Source organism: Stenella coeruleoalba, assembly GCF_951394435.1.
Source record: "Stenella coeruleoalba genome assembly, chromosome: 14".
Classification (NCBI taxonomy): Eukaryota; Metazoa; Chordata; class Mammalia; order Artiodactyla; family Delphinidae; genus Stenella; species Stenella coeruleoalba.
In genome coordinates, this window is record NC_137160.1 from 55,490,876 (window position 1) to 55,509,646 (window position 18,771).

General features: G+C 47.4%; 1 protein-coding gene and 1 long non-coding RNA gene across 17 annotated transcripts in view; one reads left to right on the forward strand and one right to left on the reverse strand.

The window, feature by feature from the left end:
* Window positions 1-18,771, reverse strand: part of DLGAP1 (DLG associated protein 1) — a gene marked incomplete at both ends in the record, with an annotated part of 968,578 nt that overhangs the window by 66,298 nt on the left and 883,509 nt on the right. The gene's annotated exons all lie outside the window — the stretch shown is intronic.
* LOC307197423 lies at window positions 303-16,810 on the forward strand. Of its 3 annotated transcripts, XR_013831404.1 has the most exons (6): window positions 303-1,252; window positions 6,758-8,198; window positions 8,656-8,755; window positions 11,358-11,496; window positions 13,193-13,287; window positions 13,933-16,810. It is a non-coding gene; the product is annotated as an uncharacterized lncRNA (long non-coding RNA). The 3 variants fall into 3 exon arrangements; XR_013831405.1 differs by lacking the exon at window positions 8,656-8,755 and having other exon boundaries at window positions 305-1,252; window positions 11,355-11,496; XR_013831406.1 differs by lacking the exon at window positions 8,656-8,755 and having other exon boundaries at window positions 306-1,252.

An 18,771-nucleotide genomic window follows, 5' to 3' on the forward strand; every position in this document is an offset into this window, starting at 1 on the left:
AGAGAAACTCCACGAAACAAAATACACATGGAAAAATCGCTCCCTTTTTTCAAAATATTTACAGCTTAACATTTACAGGCCACCCAAAGTGTGGTGGTCAGCGGTCCGCAGCCTGCTGGCCCCATGGTGAGGCGTCGGTGATCAGAGCGCTGCGGGGACTGGGCGCAGGGCTCCTGGGGAGGGGGCGGGGCAGGGCTTCTGCTGGCCTCTGTCCTGGTTAGTTTTGGCTCCAGGTACGTGGCTATGGGACTGATTACCACCAGAGCCATCCGCCACGGAAACCACAGAAACGAGCTAACCTTTCCTCCCTCGAAGTTGAGAAAAGCAGGCTTGTGTACGGGTAGAGGGGGGCGGAGAGGGATGTGGACAGAGAGGGAGGGGTGGTGTAAGAACTCTTGTAGTCATAAGGCTCGCCAGTTGGTAGTTACTAGTATTCCAGACGCTTCCTAATGCCAGACAAATGCCCGGAGCCCAGGCTTGTCTGGCTCAGAGATCTATTCAGCCGATAGCAGCCCGGCCCTGGTGGGGAGAGCAGATCTTTCAGGGAGCAGCCTCCATGGCTAATCAAACACAACATTGTTCTCAGAAGGAAGAATGGAAAGGTTTGTTTCAGGAGCATAGCTTTTTTTTTTTTTTTTTTTTCCTTTTGAGGCACCCGAGTTATTTTAACAAGTTGCTACAAAACTTGGGCTTCCTGAGGCGAGGCTGTCCTGCACAGTGCATGTTCTGTCCCAAACTCCAGGGAGGGAGGGACCCGAAAATTAGTCATTAAAAAAAAAAAAAAGCCCCAGGCACTTCATGCCTGGAAATGATGTAAGACGCAGCCACTCCTCTGTTAGAACTACAACCAAACAATGCTCGGCGATCGCGGCAGCTGCTCTCCAAATGTCAGCGCCAAGCCCGGCCAAAGGGCTGGAAGGCCACCGAGCCCAGGACTTTGTGCGCTACCTTTGTCGCCCACATTTTCCCCAAGCACTCTCAGGACCCTGGCAACAGGTAACGTGGCAACCTTTGCCTTCTAAAACGGCAAGCGGCAGGATTTCAGAGAACAAAAGGATTTTTTGAAAGCCAGCTGCATCTCCCTCGCCACCCCCTCCCCCGCCCTCTCCCCCCGCCCTCTCCCTTCGCCACTCCAAGTCTGAGAAAACAAAGTATTGCTGCGGCAGCCCGGCTCTCGAGCGCCCCCTGGTGACCAAGCTCGGAACATCACCGATGTACCTTTCAAGGTACAACTTCAGTCCGAGGCTCCCAGGTAAGTCACGCTGGGACGCGGGACGTCTGGGCTGCATTTGCCCAAAAAACGCAGAGTGGAAGTCAAGAGTCAGAAGTCTTGCTTTTTAATTTATCACCTCAACAAAAATTTTACCCGTTCTGCAGGGTAAGATCTCTGGGTTGAGGTTGCTGACCTTTTTTTTTCCCAAAGCATCCGCTAGGGCAACAGTTTTTGTTTCCTTGGCAAGCTGAAAAGCAAAAACTGCTGTAGCCATTTGGTTAGGTGGATGGCAGTGAGGATGAATAGGCAGGAAACTGAGGATTCCTGGTGGGTGGGACTTGCATTTTCCGTTTTTATCTGACTTTGTCGGTTGTTTGCAGGAAGCTTGCAGGTAGAAGCATTTCTAATTCCCATCGCTTGTTTCCAGTTAGTTGATTTTCAAGGATGACTGAGGATTTCCAAACTGCAGGCCCAGCTTCCCAGAGAGCGTGCTTTGCAGCCCCACCCTAGCTCTTTTATCTCTGTCTGGGGCAAACACCCACGAAAATGCCAAGGGCAGTAGTTTTAACCAGTCTTCTTCCTCTCAGGGCTTCTCCCGCCCTCCGCGGTCTCTGATTTGGAGGAAGGACTGCAGTTGTGAGCTGCTGGTAGCTTCTGCCAGACGTGAGGGCATCCCTCTTTGTTCCTCTCTGGAAACGTTAACCAGAAACTAAGAAAAGGGTTTAGATCAAAGTAACCGTTCTCTTCAAAAAGTTCCATTAATTAACTAAATTAAAGGAAGTTAAATGCTGTTTGGAGGAAAGTCATTTTAGAAGGCCCAGGTCCAGGGACGGAGGTCTAAAGCCTCTATGAGAACCTTTAATGAAGCTTGGCAACCAGTTAATATGAGAATTTGAGGGTTACCCTGTGTAAAACCAGTTGTTGCCTAAAATCAGTCATTTCAAAGGAACATCTTGAAAGTAGACAGACATGCGGCTGGTTGTTGCCTTGATCATTTCATAGTAAAGATTAAAAACTGAGGACTCTGAGTAAGAATCATTTGACCGGTAGCTCAGGTGAGTCATAACCTTCATAGAACTAGGCACAAAGGTTCACAGCAGGATGTTGAGAACGCCTGGCTTACTAATTTGCGAGGCGGGGCCGTTGCTTCCAGCAGGGAATGCCTTCCTGATTTCATGGCTCATTTTCCCAGCCTCTCCAACAGATGCTACTGAGTCATCCAAGCACACAAGTGACTGCCCTGGCAGTGTCATCTGTTAGGATTAAATTTCCATTTGTTCCATGACTTTATGAAGCAATTTCTAACGATTGAATCAGATATACCACTTCCTCTAGGATCTAGGGATTTTTTTTTTCTTTTTTAGTGTTTGTAACATTATGTGAATTTTTCAGAATTTGTCCCAGCCAAGTCAGCAGGTCTTCCTGGGTTGAATGGACTGTTTACAGGAGGGGAAGATTCAGGACCCAAGGTCAGGGTTACAGAATGAAATAAGGTTTCCTGTTTGGGCAGCTGGTCCCACCTCCTCAGGTTCGGGCAGACTGGGTCTTGTTGGAAGATAACAGGCCTGGGATACCTGGGGTAGGGATGGTGCCAGGAGTGGGGAAGGACATTTTGCTTTTAAGCTTCTCATCAGCTAGCTTTCATTTCTTGTTAGATGTCATTTCTTAGCAATACTTGCCTCTATTCCCTGTTAGGTGAAATTTTTTATTTTTTCCGGACCAAACTGAGAGAAAGGAATTAGTTAAGGATGTAAGAATCACAAGGTCATGCATTGTTGTCCGTTGTATTCATGACAACCACAGTACTTAGACCGTGCGTGGCACGTAGTCGTATGGTGGTAAATGCTTGTTACGTGAAGGAAGGAACAGGGACGAGAAGGGATTTCCTGGAGAAGCAGAAAAAGGGACTAATAATTAGGAAAGCAAAGTCACCAGGGTAGAAGGAAAATGAATACTCAGCAAAGCCGGTCTCTGTGACCTTGGATGTTGCAACATAATCTCCCATCACTGATGCCCACCTCTGTTTGGCCTTGGTCAGTTGCTGGCCGAATGCAGCAGTGATTGGCCAGCTTTTGACGTGGAGCTAGAATGTGAAAGGCCCACCTCGTATTAGCTGGAAGCAGTTAGTCCTTTGGATTATCCACCTAGCTTCCTCCACCCTCTCTGCTGGGCTTTATCCATGTGGGGCTGTGATGCTCACTGCCCTTTCCCCAGAACAGCTGCCTTTCCTCCTCCGTTCCTTCCGCTCCTTATTATTCTTTGACTTCTTATTCCTGGTCTCATTTCATGACACCTGTACCATGGACCTGGAAAGCAAGGGAAACCTGGAATGCAATCACACAGCCCAGCAGGACTCTCGCCGTGGGGCCGTGTCTGGGACACACAGCGGACCTCAGCGGGTATAGAGCTCTGAGGCCAGGTGGAGTGGCTGACTGGCTCCAAGTGGGAGCAGGGTCTCGGGCACACACTGCCCACTGGTCTCCCTTGAAACGGTGAGCTGGCCATGCAGAGCGAGGGTGCTGTGTCCAAACCCAGTGAGGTCATGTCTCATGGTGGTCCGTCGGGCTGAGTCCTCACTGAAACCTCTGGCTGGATCGATCAGGAGCCTCTGCTCTCTGGCCAACACCCTGGGCTTCGGAGAGAAGGCAGACCTTGTGTCAGAGCAGCTGACGCTGCTGCCCTGTGGACAGAGGGCTTGGCGGGCTGGCTCCACCTGGAGCAGAAGCTTTTGCATCAGACAAACTGGGGGAAACAGGATATATGAGGAAGCAAAGAAGAAAGAAAATGTATCCAGCATGCCTTGCTGTCAGTTGGAGGGTGATGAGAAATAATTACCTGTATCTGGAGAGCAAGGCATGTAGGGGGGCCTGATCTGTGCAGTGAGACAGTTAATTATTCGTCCGACTCCTTTCCGCTTTCCTCCCTGAAACCCCCCTCCTCAAAGGAAAAACAGGACAGACTTTTTGAGTTAAGCTGTGGAATACCGTCTACCAGCCCGCTGGGCCCAGAAAGTTCACCAGCCCCTTACTGACTCTCAGATGACAGGATCAGTGCTTCAAAACGACACCTCATTATCCAACTGTGTCACTGACAGATGAGGACACAGGTCCAGAGAAGAACTTGGCCGGGGCCCCCCAGTCTTCTTCAGTCTGCACCACACAGCAAACACCACCAGCCTTTACAGTGGGTTCATAAAGGCCACTTCAGACTGCATTCACAATTCCACTGTACAGTTGGGTTTTGGTTATTTGCCAGAATTAAATAAAAATATCAAGGAACCCTGCTACACTGTCGGTGGGAATGTAAATTAGTACAACCGCTATGGAGAACAGTATGGAGTTCCCTGAAGAAACTAAAAATAGAATTACCGTATCACCCAGCAATCCCACTCCTGGGCATATATCCAGAGAAAACCATAAAAAAATCAAAAAGACACATGCACCCCAATGTTCATTGCAACACTATTTACAATAGCCAAGATATGAGGCAACCTAAGTGTCCATCAACAGAGGAATGGATAAAGAAGATGTGGTATGTATATGCTATGGAATACTACTCAGCCATTAAAAAGAACGAAATAATGCCATTTGCAGCAACATGGATGGACCTGGAGATTGTCATACTGAGTGAAGTAAGCCAGAGAAAGACAAATGCCATGTGATATCACTTATATGTGGAATCTTTTTTTTTTTTTTTGGCCATGACACATGGCTGGTGAGATCTTAGTTCCCTGACCAGGGATTGAACCCGGGCCCACAGCGGTGAAAGCACGGAGTTTTAACCTCTGGACCACCAGGGAATTCCCTGTGGAATCTAATTTTTCAAAAGTGACACAAATGAACTTATTTACAAAACAGAAACAGACTTACGGTTATCGAAAACAAGGTTACCAAAGAGGAAACGTGGTGGGGAGGGATGAATCAGGAGTTTGAGATGAACGTACCCACGCTACTATGTATATAAGATAGATAACCAACAAGGGCCTACTGTATAGCACAGGGAACTCTACTCAATATTCTGTGATAACCTATAGGGAAAAGAATCTGAAAAGAATGAATATATGTATATGTATAACTAAGTCACTTTGCCGTACACCTGAAACTAGCACAACATTGTAAATCAACTGTACTCCAGTAAAATGTTTTTAAAAATCCCAGCAAACTGGTGAGGCCAGCACTAAAATCTACCAGTTTACTCTAGCTACTGCCCACGGCATCCTCATTCACTGTATTTCCTGGAGCCAGGTGCCTGGACCTATGATCCCAGCTCCACAAGTGACTGGAGGCAAGAGAGTTTGGGTTGCCCACCTTCTGCAGAGTGGGGTCCGATTGGAACCTGGGTTCTTCTCATCTAAGCCTCCGTTCTCTTCTTTTAAAGAGCTGCCTTATATTTTCTGTCGTTAAGGTTCTCCTTTGAACCCTCATGAGAGCAATGTCCAGAAGCCTTTTTCTGAATCTCTTGGTCAAACGTGCTTGGAATTCAGAACTTTTTGGACTGTAGAAAGCTGATTTGCATGACACACCCTGGGGGGCCTGGGTACTCTAACCTGTCTGTCTGCAGGAAAAGGTGAAACAGTCACCCTGCAAGTAGTTGCAAGGTCCGGTTTTGGCCTATGGCTTTCAGAGCGCTGAAGGATGGTGGCCACCCACTCCTTCAGGTGCCTGCGTGCATCAGAGCCCCCCACCAGGGACCTCCTCCTCCAGGGCATCTCTGGTCCTGGACGGAGCTCTGGCCCAGCCTGGCCCAGGAGGAGAATGGGGGATGGGCAGTGACTGGGTGGTGGTGGGCTTGGCCTGGTGGGTGGGCAAGGTTTCTACATCTTTAAGGAAAAGAGGACTCCGATTTCAAATTTGATAATACTTCTGACATTGTCTCTCTTTCCTCGACCGTGTGAGTTCTGGGTGTTCATTGGTTTGTCGCTGTGTTTCACACACCATTGGCAGAAACACCTTTGTTGGTTTTTGTTATAATGGTAACACGGGTACTTGTAGGGGCTTTTAACTGGCCTCTTCCCACAGTGTGGAATGCTGTCTATAAAAATTACAGAATTAGTAGTCTGAAGATAAACGCTTGGAGGTAAACACTTCGTATCTGCCAGGTTGTGTGCTTGTGTGTGTGTGTGTGTGTGTTTTGAGCCATCCCTTCCGTCATTCTCTCCCCCATTCTCATCCTGTACCCTAAAGCTATGATCTGACTTCACAGCCAAAGAGATAAAAGTAACATTCTTCTCCTTGGCCCACCATACTTTGTACTGACAGGAGGGTGATTCCACGCTAGGTCCGGGCTGGCTGCAGCCCAGGACACGCACCTAAAAGTTGATCCCTAAGGGCATTCCTCATTCATTAAAGCTCTACCCAGGACACAGCTGGAAAATCATTTTCAGATCACAAGTTTTTATCCCACATTTCCAATCCAAGAGAGAACAGACAGACTCCATGTAAAATAGCTTGAATTAAAGAATAAACCGTTGTGTGGCTGGACATGTCCATGAACTGCAGGCAGAAATAGATCAAGCACTAGAAATTTTTTTTTCTTTTAATCTAGAACAAGCCCCGCACTGCCTCCTGGTGTGGATTACACTTTACTTTTCGAAAGGAACCGTGGATAGTAAAGCGAAATCATTTTGATTCTTTTGGATTTCTACTGTCCTGGGTGAAAGGTTTTATTCATCAATTCTTTGAAAAACCAGCTATACCCACTGCAAACCTACCAAATGAGAGGATGTTAAGCTGTTCAGTGGGTTGTACGTTTGGGGCCTTGTTTGGAATTTCAAGCTCATGTTATGGGACTGGCCCGTGGTTGCAATTTACACCGTTTATCAGGAGGATTGCAGAAGTGCTGAGGTGCCAGAATGCGGAAACACTGGAGGAGACCCGCACTGGTCTTTGGATCAACATTAATTACCAATAAAGAGTTAGGAAATTGATCACAGGGAAGGGAAGCATGTTAATGGCCACCGCTCAAAGGTTCAGCCCCGTTCAGTTACTGATAACCTTGCCTCCTCTCCAGATAAAAGCCAGCCTTGTCACCCCCAGGCACCTGGCTGAGAGGTAATAAAACTGTTGCCTTATCTTCTAAGAGTGGAGTTGGTCCAACCTCAGTCCGAGGTAATTACAGTAAACTGAAATTGCCTGTCATTTACAAAAAAGGGAAGGCAGTAAGGCGGGAGATGGTGTTTGTCTCTCTCCTTGGATTTTAAAAAGAAAGCAAGCAAAACAGCCAGAAGTTTTCCAGGGAGTGAGAAAAACAGCCCGGCTTGGCCACCCTCTCCTGGGGGTAACGGATTGCAGGCGGCTCAGGTCCCCGAGACGATCTGAAAGAGAGGCTCCAGCTGATGAAAATGCAAGCAATCTTCTTAGTCTGTCCTTTCTAAATGTAAATGACAGAGTCGGAGCCCTGCTAGGGAGGGCAGGAAGTCTCAGTCTTACGCAGTGACTCATTCAGTGCTGTTAGCTCCAGAAGCTGGATAAAAAGTTTTAGCAAAAGCAGCAACAAATCTACTTTAAATCCTGGCACAGTAAGGAAATTCCTCTCTTTCAGGCCGAATGCCATCCACACAATAGAGCTCCTGTCGACATCTCATTTACAATCTACCCCCAGGACACAGACAGGACCATTTCCATAAACCCGGCTCAGAAACACCTATTGTTCAAAATCTTCAACTAGCCACAGGCTACCACCACTCCCTATTGTTTTGTAAAATAAAAGATTTAGAAGGAGCCAGATTGGGACCTGGAAGCTCTGAAAAGAGGAAGGAAAAAAGTCCCTTTGACCCGATGCTGTTGGAGAACGTGCGTGAAGAATAAAGTTAATGGATTTTCATTTTTACAAGAAGTGCATAAGCAACGCCCGCTCCCTTCTTGAACTCGTGATCGGGGATTCTGAAAGCAGTGCCAACGGGTTTGGTACCTGAAAAGTCAAAGGCTCTACTTACCCTATTCTCTGTCTTACAAAAGCCCTGATGGCAGCCACAGCAAAGCACCAGGTGAGTATTCGATCTGGGTTGTTTCCTTGGGATTTATAGCTTGACTCTCCTTTCTAAGTAGGATTTTGAGGCTCGCTGCAGAACCTACCCCCTGCCCGAGGACGAATGGTTTCCTCCTTTTCAACACCACCATTTTGCTCCCTCTTAGTAAAACCTGGCCACTTTCTGGAATTACATAATGTAGCCTTTAGACGCTTTTTCTTCAGATAATCCTCAAATGAAGAGGTACATTTGTGTTGACCAAACAAAATGGGCATTTCTCAAAGACTCAGTGTCTACCCTCCGAGTAGATCTTCAAGTTCACTTTCCCTATCTTAGCAAGTAACTCCTTTTTCTACCCAGAGTTCAAGCCACAACTCTGGGCATCACCTCTAATTCCTTTGGGTCCTTCCCTCCTATCTCTTAAATCCTTCTGGAATCCTTCCACATCCTACAATCCACCTTTCTGCTTCCCTAGATCCTATTATTTCCTCTCTGGAAGATGACAGCAACTTCCTACCTCAGCGTTCCTCAAGCTACCTGTTGTGACTTCTTAACGGGTCATGAAATCAGTTGAGGTGGGTCATACAGTTTCACCATTAAAAAAAACACAACGGAATAGATTAGAAAACGTCAGAGTGCATCAAACAAAGGAAGAGTAAATTTGGTTTCGGGACGCTTGTGTCAGTGTGTGTCCCGAGATCTGTGTACATTCTGGGTTAACAGGTAGAATGTATCTTGTCTGTCAGGAGTTTGAGAAATACTTTTCTAATTGGTCTCACGGGCTCTGTCTTGTCCCTGGCTCCAAACTTATACACGCTCAGAGCAGGAGGGGGAGATTATGAACGGAACCGGCTGACAGATCTGCCCTCGGGATAAAGACGTGGGTCTGGGGCTTTGGAGATTCTAATTACTTAGTTCCTCCTCATCCTTTCAGGTTTCAGAACTCTACGTCCTCCCGACCACTTTTCCTTTTAGCTGTTCAAGCCACCAAGTTCCCTGGCCTTTGCAGAGGGAATTTCCCTATAGGAACGTTCTGTCCTCTTTCTCCTTCAGGTATCAGCTGAGGTGTCGCCTTTTCCAGGAAGGCTTCCGGAAGTCCCTCTAAATGCCTCCTCTTAGTTCTCATGAAAACCCCTGACTTTTTTTTTTTTTTTTTTTTGCGGTACGCGGGCCTCTCACTGTTGTGGCCTCTCCCGTTGCGGAGCACAGGCTCCGGACGCGCAGGCTCAGCGGCCATGGCTCACGGGCCCAGACGCTCGCTCCGCAGCATGTGGGATCTTCCCGGACCGGGGCACGAACCCGTGTCCCCTGCATCGGCAGGCGGATTCTTAACCACTGCGCCACCAGGGAAGTCCACTCTAATTTTATTTTTAAAAATTTTACTTATTGATTTGCTCATTGATCTGTTTGGCCTGGCACTTATGCAATGACTTTACAGATGCTAAGCGTCCTTCCTGGCTTGGAAAACTCCTGTTCATGCTTCAAGATTCACTTCATCTGTGTTCTGTGAGCCCCTCCTACATATGTTTCCTATAGAATTCGTCACACTTTGCTCGTTCCTGTTACACTGATGCTCTGGTATGAAAGCACAGGGAAATTAGTGATCAGGTAGATCTTTGTTTCCTGTTATACTTATTTGTTGGATTAAATGACTCTGTATGGCAAATGCTATCATACAAGGTCTCACCAAACCAGACTGTCTGTATTTCAAAGAGGTGCTCAGCCGTGGTGGTCCAGCTTCCACCGGTGGTGTCTGGAAAAGGCAGTGCCTTGAAGGCAACCAGACCTGGTCAGATCCTGACCTGCCACTTACTGGCTGCAGGACCTCAGATGACTCAGCTCTCATCCCTTTTCCTCATCTGTTGAGTTTGGGTAACAGCCTCGGTGACCTCACAGTGTCATGAGACGGATGATGTAGTTAATATGATGTAAGGGGACATGGTGTGGCACTTAATATCTCAAACACAGGAAGGAGGCTCTCTTCCTTCCTTCCTGCATTATTTGTTACAACAAAATTCCAATAATACAAAAACCATCTTGCAAACTCCCGAGGAGATTTTACTGGAGGGGGGGAGACCCTATCCTTTCCCCATGTTGGGGTTTCTACAGCACGAAGAGCCCTACGCAGAAGTTCCATGTTGAGAGCACATTTTAAGATGCCTGTCCCTAGTGCTGAATGTTAAAATTTCATCTCGTCTCTCTGGCCTCAGCTCATAAATCCTCTCCTTAGAGAGGCCTTCCTTCACCACCCAGCTTCGAGCAGCCCCACATTCTGCCCTCCCAGCCGTGGAGCCACCTACTGAGAGGAGGAGATGCGGGGAGAAAAGAAAATCGCCTATGAAGGTGTTGCATCTTTCCTAAGTGCAAGCCCTCCCCTCGGGTTGGGAGTTGTGGCTTGCTTGGTCCGTCTTTATCAGCTTTGTGCCATTGTACCCCATCCCACCCTCTGCAGCCCCCATCTCCTTAAATCACACAGATGACTGGCCCCAGCCTCTGCTGTCTTGTATCTTGGAAAATGCAGAAATGGCCATGAACTTCTGCGGTCTTGGGGGATGGTTCCCCGTCAGTGGTTTAAAACTGTCTTCCTGCTTTCTATGTTACCACTCAGTTCAGAAGAGACAAAAACAAACCCAAAACATTTTCAAGTATGTTCTGCTTTGCCCTCATGGTCAACGCTAATAACTTCCAGCTAGAGGGGGCTGGAGGGCAGGATGTGAATGGGACCAGCTCACTCTGTTTCAGTTCAAGTACTTGAGAATTTAAAAGCACAGACCCTCTCCAAGCACTGCTTAAGGCCTGTCAACTAAATCTCCCTAGTTTGCCAAAGTGACTAGGTAGGATACTAGCCCTAAAATGATGCACTTAAATTACTAAAAACCTATTAAGCAAACAGCAATAAGTTTGCTTTCCATGCCTGAGAGGCGGTAATGCATGATGTTTCAGAATATACGTTTTGGAGGCAGACCTAGGGAGGTCTGTTTAATCTGTTTAAACATCAGTTTTTTACTATGTGAAATGGGAATAGTAACCCTTGCAGGGTTGGTGGGAGGATGAAACGAAGTAATATCTGAGAAATGCTCAGACTATTACCTGACACATAGTAAGTGCTCAATAAATAGTACATGGTAACAACATCAACCATTTCATAAGGGGAATCCCTTTGTTTTGTCTTAGCAGCCAGTAAGCCGGGTGTACCCCTGCTCCTGTGCAAAAGGCCTGTGAAACTCTGAAGCTATACTTGTACACAGATGGGATCCGATGATGCCATCTCATCTCCATGGCAACCAGGTGTCTCAGTTATCTAGTCTGGTGCCAGGTAAGCGGTAGGGGATGAAACAAACTGAATCTCAGGCTAAAACTCTATTGTTCAGTACATCCACCAGCAGTGCTCCTGTTACAGACACACTCAAAATTCTGATTTCACGTGACCTTTACATTCACGGTTTTAGTCATAAAAGTACTTCAGAAACATTGACCATCTCAGACCATACTTTTATTTTTAGTTACTTCCCAGATGTTTACCTGAGATAAAAATAAGCAAAACCACCAAAGCTTTTCTACTAAACATATCTCAATGTCTGTCATTTTAGTCCATTTTTCTATCGCTAACCTAAGGATAGATTAGAAAGTATGTTGTCAAAAGAACTTTTTTGAGCTTAAGAGAATGGTTGGCAGCACGTTATTTTATAAGTGATATTGGATATAAAATAAACAAAAGCACTCTGGAGAACGGAGTAAAGGAAGCAATATCGGTTGAAAGGGCCCAGTGCCTGGTACCCTGAGGGAGTATGAATTTATGAATGAACGGAACACTTGGAAGAGCCAAAAGTCTTTGGAATTCCAGGTCCATAAATGAGTAGGTCTGTGACCTAGGGCAATGCGCTTAACTACTTTCTGTTCATTTTACAGCAATCTGTAGGATCGGCATCAGCTGTAGTAGTAACAATTTTTACTTTTTTTGCAGCCAGCTGAGTGATTTTTCCAAACCACAGTGCTTCCTGGAGCAACGTAAATTGAGCTGGCCAGCTCTGGGGATACCACAAAATGTTTCATAAAATTTGCATAAAGTTGCAAATTTAAGCAAAATAGGAGGGGAAAATGCTGTAAAAATTAATAGGGCCAGAGGGAGTGTTCTCTAATCATCTAGTTATACACTTCCCCTCCCAGCTGCCCCCCCAAACACTCATAATATTTGATATAAAACTAACATGGCGACATATAGCTGCAATAAAAAGGAACTATTCTTCCAACACAACTCAGGGTGAAGCTAGGTAGATTTTAAAAGGGATTGGAGGGGCTTCCCTGGTGGCGCAGTGGTTGAGAGTCCGCCTGCCGATGCAGGGGACACGGGTTCATGCCCTGGTCCGGGAGGATCCCACATGCCGCGGAGCAGCTGGGCCCGTGAGCCATGGCCGCTGAGCCTGCGCGTCCGGGAGAGGCCACAGCAGTGAGAGGCCCGCGTACCGCAAAAAAAAAAAAAAAAAAAAAAAGTGGTTGGAGTCAAACGTAATTTGGAGAGGAGACAGAATATAGTTTGTTTGAATGACGCACAAATCAACAGTTGTTAATTTTGGTGGTTTTTGAGTAAATGAGTAGGAGAATTGGGACTGGCAGGTCTAATGTTACCCCAGTGCCTGTTAGGGGTCTCTATTTTCTTGGATAGAAGCTTTCTTCTAGAGGGAACGAGTTCAGAAGCACTGAATAACTAGGCTTCAGAAGGACCCTGCTTGAATTTGGAGCAGGGAGGACAGCAGGGTCACAAGCAGATAATCTCCGAGAGCTGCTGGAGGATTGGCCTTGGAAACATCCAGGGTAGGGGAGGAAAAAAATCCAAGGGCAATCTTGGCGGGTGGAGGCGGTCGGGGCGGAGATAACAAGTCTGGGCAATAGGAGAGGGAGGCGATGGGTAAGGGGAGGCCAAGAAAACATTTTTCATTGCTTTGTCTGAGGCTGAGGCAGCCCTGAGCAAAACTGTGAAGTAGGTCAAATTTCTTGTGTCTTTCTCTCCCTAGGGCATCGGAGACCTGCCACCACCATGCTGTTCCCCGTCACTCAGTTCCAAATTTATGAGATTGCCTCAGTCCCTTAGGTATTTGTTCTCTGAAAGGTAAAAATGTAGCTAGTCTGATAAAATAATGCATTGGAGGATGGCTGGGGGGCGGGGGACGGGGGATTGCATTTTTAAAAGAATTCTTGCAAACGTTTCCTTCATCCAGAGTAATAAATACGTGTTTAAAAAGAGGGTCTCTGACGAACTTATGGTTACCAGGGGGGGAAGGGTGGGGGGAAGGGATAGTTAGGGAGTTTGGGATTGACATGTACACGCTGCTAGATTTAAAATGGATAACCAACAAGGACCTACTGTATAGCACAGGGAACCCTGCTCAATATTATGTAACAATCTAGATGGGAAAAGAATTTGAAAAAAGAAGAGATACATGTAATATATGTATAACTGAATCACTTTGCTGTACACCCGAAACTATCACAACATTGTTAATCAACTATACTCCAATATAAAATAAAGAGTTTCTTAAAAAAAGAAAAAAGAGGGTCTCTGTAAAGTCTGCCTTAATTCCAAGGAGGGTCTAAAATTGGGAATTTCCGGATGCTAATAGACCTAGAGTGGCAGTAAACAACTTTCCTCATAATTAAGCCTAGAAGGGGAAGAACTAAATTGTATACTTTACGTGTTACAGGTGTGGAATTGTGCCGAGTACTTTTTACATATGATCATCATTCCTTTTTACAGAGTTGGAGACCCAGGTAAAGTTCAGAGCGGCTCGTAACCTGCCCGCAGCCAACGGCATATTCCAAAGGTGGCTAAAACAATATTGTCCATCCAACATGGTCTTCTAGAACAGGGGTCAGGGAAATCTATAAAGAGCTGTACAGTAAATATTTTTGGTTTTGCAGACCATGCAGTCTCTGTCCCAAACAACTCAACTTTGACATTGTGGCAAAGCCAGAGACGATATGTAAAGGCACGGAAATGGCTGCCTTGGGGAGGTGAGCCTGATTTGTTCCAAGGGTCGTAATTTGCCAAACCTGCTCTAGAACTTTGCCACTTCCCATGGTGAGGTGGAGTCCGATACCCCTCCCCTTGAAGTTGGGGAAGTGTGTGATTTGCTTGTGACTGAGAGAGTACGCAGGAACTGACAGTGCATGACCTCCAGGGCTAAATCAGAAAAGGTGATGCTGTTTCTCCCTTAGTCCCTGGGACATCTGCCTGCTTGGAGCCCTGAGCCACCACAGAAGCGTCCGATTTCCCTGAGGCCACCATGCTGTAAGGAAGCCCAAGTCAGCCTCGTGGAAAGACCCCATGAAGAAGCCTGGAGATTCTTAGGAAGAGGGAGAGGTGTTCAGCAGCCCCCAGTGATCCAACCCTCCACCCACCCAACTGCAAGCTCAGAAGAGACCCTGAGCCAGAACTACCCAGCCAAAGCTCTTCCCAAATTCCTGCCCCACAGGAACAGAAATAGTAACACGATTGCTGTCGTTTTAAGGCACTAAACAAAAAACTTAGAACCCTGTCCCAAAACTAGTGAGTGGCAGATATGGGATTCAAACCTAGGTTGGCTTGACATTCTATTACATGATCATTAATCATTCTATTAAATGATTGCTTACAGCAGCCTTTTTAAAAAACGGTGCTAAAATATATGTAACATAAAACTTACCATGTTAACCATCTTTAAGTGTACAGTTCAATAAGTACATTCACACTGCTGTGCAAAAGATCTCCAGACCCTTTTCATCTTGCAAAACTGAAACTCTACCCATTAAACAAGAGCTTCCCCTCCCTCACCCCCAGCCCCTGCAAACCACCCTTCTACTTTCTGTCTCTATGAATCTGACAACTCTGGGTCCCTCATATCCTGTACGTGGAATCATACAGTGTTTGTGATTTTTGTGACCGGCTGATTTCACTTACTATATACATGTGTGTATTTCATATATGTATATTTTAAGCCCTTGTTGGGTAGTGAGTCTGACCAGCGAGCAGCAAATGTTTGTCAAGGAAAAATGTCAGAGACCCCAGGTCTTATAAGTCACAGATGCAAGGTCCCAGGAGGGACTTGGCAACAGCAGTTACTCTGACAATGACAATTCAGTGTCCTGCCTCTAAAGGGCTTTGAAGAAAGCGGAACCCATGAATCAAGAACAAGATAAGGCTGTTTGCTTTGTTTCAACTTGCTGGCTGACTTCCTTCTCAGAGCCATGCCTTGAGGATGAAATCATTTTCTACCACGCAGCCCCTGCAAAGACCATCAAACACAAGCCCTCACTGTCAGCTCCTTTATTTCCTCTGGGTCCAGGGTGTGTATTGACTTGGTGGAATGTCTGTGACTTGCTGTAAATTGTGTATCAAGCAAAAAACTTTCTGCAGGGAGTTGGCTTTCGGGAGGGTGAGCATTAAATGCTGCTTCTTGCTTAGAGAGACTAAAACTCAGCCTGCGGGGGCTTCTTTGGCCTCCTCCACCTTCCTCCCATCCCTGACCTAAGACCAAAAGGCAGACCTGGGCCGAGGTGCACACTGTGACGGTCCCAGCTTGGCCTACCCCTCCCCACCTGCCCTGATTGTGCCTAGCCCACCTGTTGCAAAGAGAGGATGGAAGGGAGTTTTGAGTCTCCCAGGATCCTAGCCAACTGTTATGAGCTGAGTGTGTCCTCCCTCCAGTTCAAACGTTGAAGCCCTCACTCTCAGGACCTCGGGATGCAAGCCTATTTGGAGATAAGGGCTTTAAAGAGGTGATTAAGTTAAAATGAGGTAAAATGAGGATGGGCTGGAATCCAATAGGACTGGGTCGTTATAAAAAGAGAGAGACACCAGGGGCATCTCACAGAGGAAGGGTCACGTGAGGATGCAGAGAGGACACAGCCGTCTGCAAGCCAACAAGAGAGGCTTCAGGAGAAACAGCCTGCCCACACCTTGACCTCAGACTTCCAAGCCCCAGAACTGTGAGAAAGTACGTTTCTTTATTTCTGTTGTTTACGCCACCCGGTCTGTCGTAGTTTGTTACAGCAGCCCGAGCAAATTAACACGCCAATAGAAAGTCCACAGCCTGGAGGCTGGGACTTCAGCCCAGAAGAGTTCTGAGGGTGATCATCGGAAACTCAAAAGGCAAGAAGGCTTTGAGTAGAGTTCCTCCTTCTGCATCTTTCACAAGCGCCTGCTGGCAGGTTTGGGAGGCAGTGCTGGTGGCCGAGCCTGGGGTGAGCGCTGACCTGGGGGAGGCCCAGGGGGGAGCCTGGAGGCTCCTGGCTCAGAGGGCGGGGCACCAAGGCTAGATTCTAGAAAGTCTGGCAAGCGTGGGGAGATTTAGTGGGTGTTCGGGGCCTGGTCTAAGAGGCACTTGGCTAACTCCCTCCCTCAGGGCTCCTACCTTCTTCCCCCCACTACCCGTCCTCCGTGCAAGATGCTTCATTACCAGGCGAGTCCGAAGGAGGGATGGCATCATGCAAATCCTGATAAGGTTTCGGTTTTTCTTTTGCGGGAAGGGCACTGTGATATAGGAGGGTAAGCAGCTGTCGGATGGCTGTAGTGGTGAACAGAATGAAGGCCCCTAAAGATGCCCACGTCCTAATGTTCAAAATCTGTGCGTATGTTCCCCTTCCATCGCAAAGGGGGATTTCAGACGTGATTAAGTTAAGGGTCTTTTTTTTTTTTCTGGCCGCACCACGTGGCACGTGGGATCTTAGTTCCCAGCCAGGTTTAGGTGGGCTCAGCTGGGGTGGGCCAATGAAATCTCACAAGGATTCTTCTAAGAGGGTTAGTCAGAGAAGAAGTGACTCGGAGCAGAGGTTTTGTGTGTGTGTGTGTGTGTGTGTGTGTGTGTGTGTGCGCGCGCGCGCGCGCGCGCGCGAGAGCGCGAGAGCGCGAGAGCGAGGGAGAGGTTTCAAGATGCTACTCTGCTGCTGTTTTTGAGGACAGAGGAAGGGGCCATGAGCCTGGAAGTGCAGGCGTCCTCTAGCAGCTGCAAAAGGTAGGAAACGGATTCTCCCCTGGAGTCTCCACAACAGAGTGCGGCCCTTGCAGACCCATTTTAGACTTCTGATTTCCAGAACTGTAAGATGACTGGTGTTGTTTGAAGCCCCTAAGTGTGTGGTAAGGTTACAGCAGCAATAGGAAATCAACACAGGTGGTAAGGATGAACGTCCTTGAACAGCCGCTATCACATTTCAACGTGCGGAGATACATGCCCAGAAATGGAGTCACAAAGCTAAGGCTTCCATCAGTTAAAATGGTGGTTTTCAAAGGTGGTCCCCCAACCAGCAGTGCCAGCAGCGCTGGGAACTTGTGGGTCAAGTTCTCAGGCTCCACCCAGACCCAGGATTCAGAAGCACTGGGGTGGAGCCCAGCAATCTGTGTTTTTAAAAGCCCTTCAGGGGCTTCCCTGGTGGCGCAGTGGTTGAGAGTCCGCCTGCTGATGCAGGGGACACGGGTTCGTGCCCCAGTCCGGGAAGATCCCACAGGCCGCAGAGCGGCTGGGCCCGTGAGCCATGGCCGCTGAGCCTGCGCGTCCGGAGCCTGTGCTCCACAACGGGAGAGGCAGCGTCAGTGAGAGCCCCGCGTACCGCAAAAAAAAAAGAAAAGAAAAGCCCTTCAGGTGATTCTGATACACACTAAGGTTCACCTTCAAAATGAGTGACTGGGCTGGTTCTTCAGGAATGAACGGTAGTCGTGGACCCTCGGATGTGTGTGTTCCTAGCGAATCTACAGTTAAACTAGTTTCCTGGGGTACACCGCTTGGCTTGGAATCTGGGAATGATGGGCACAGTTATCCCTCCAAGATGGGCTCTGCGGGGAAATGTGGGAGAACGGTGGCCTGGAATTCAGTCTCCCTGGGGCTACAGGTCCCCACCCCCTTCATAGCCTGTGCTGTGCTAAAGAGACCGGGAAGAAGGCTAGATTGTGGTTACAGCACCCCTGCGAGATCTTGTCTATTTGTCCCAGCCTGGGGCGGCCTAAGGCGTGGCTGTTTCCCTCTCTTCTTTTCCCAGCTCCTTGCCTGCCTGAGGCAATCCCAAACTGGCTAGTTGGAAAGATACTCACTTTAGAAACGTGAGTGAGGTCGCTCCTTCCTGCCAGAGCTTACAGTCATGGAATCACGCAATGATTTCAGTCCTAGGTCAGCCTCCTGTTAGCTGGGTGATCTTGGGAGCTTAATTTTTCTGAGTCTTGGTGTCCCTGTCTGTAAAGTGGGCATGCTGAAAGTACTTCTCTGATAGGGTTGTTGAGAGGTTAAGTGAGATAATACAGGTAAAGGGCCCAGTGCAGGACTTGGAACAAAGTAAATGCTTAATACTACTGTGGTGAATTGTAATTAATTGTAGTTAATGTTATTAATTGCAATTAATAGCCATTATTTACACCAGCCCTGATATTAATCTCCTATTTCCAGGCTTCATGTATATAATGGATCAATACACAAGTTCACTTATGTAAGGGATTCAGTCCCTTTTAAGTTCTGCTGACATCTCTCCTTGAGCTTCTTCAAGGCTCTGTGAAAAGGAAAAGTCTTCCTCCCTATAAAATGAGGGCATTTCTCCTAGCTTCCCAGCTGATGGAACTTTTCTACGCAGCCCC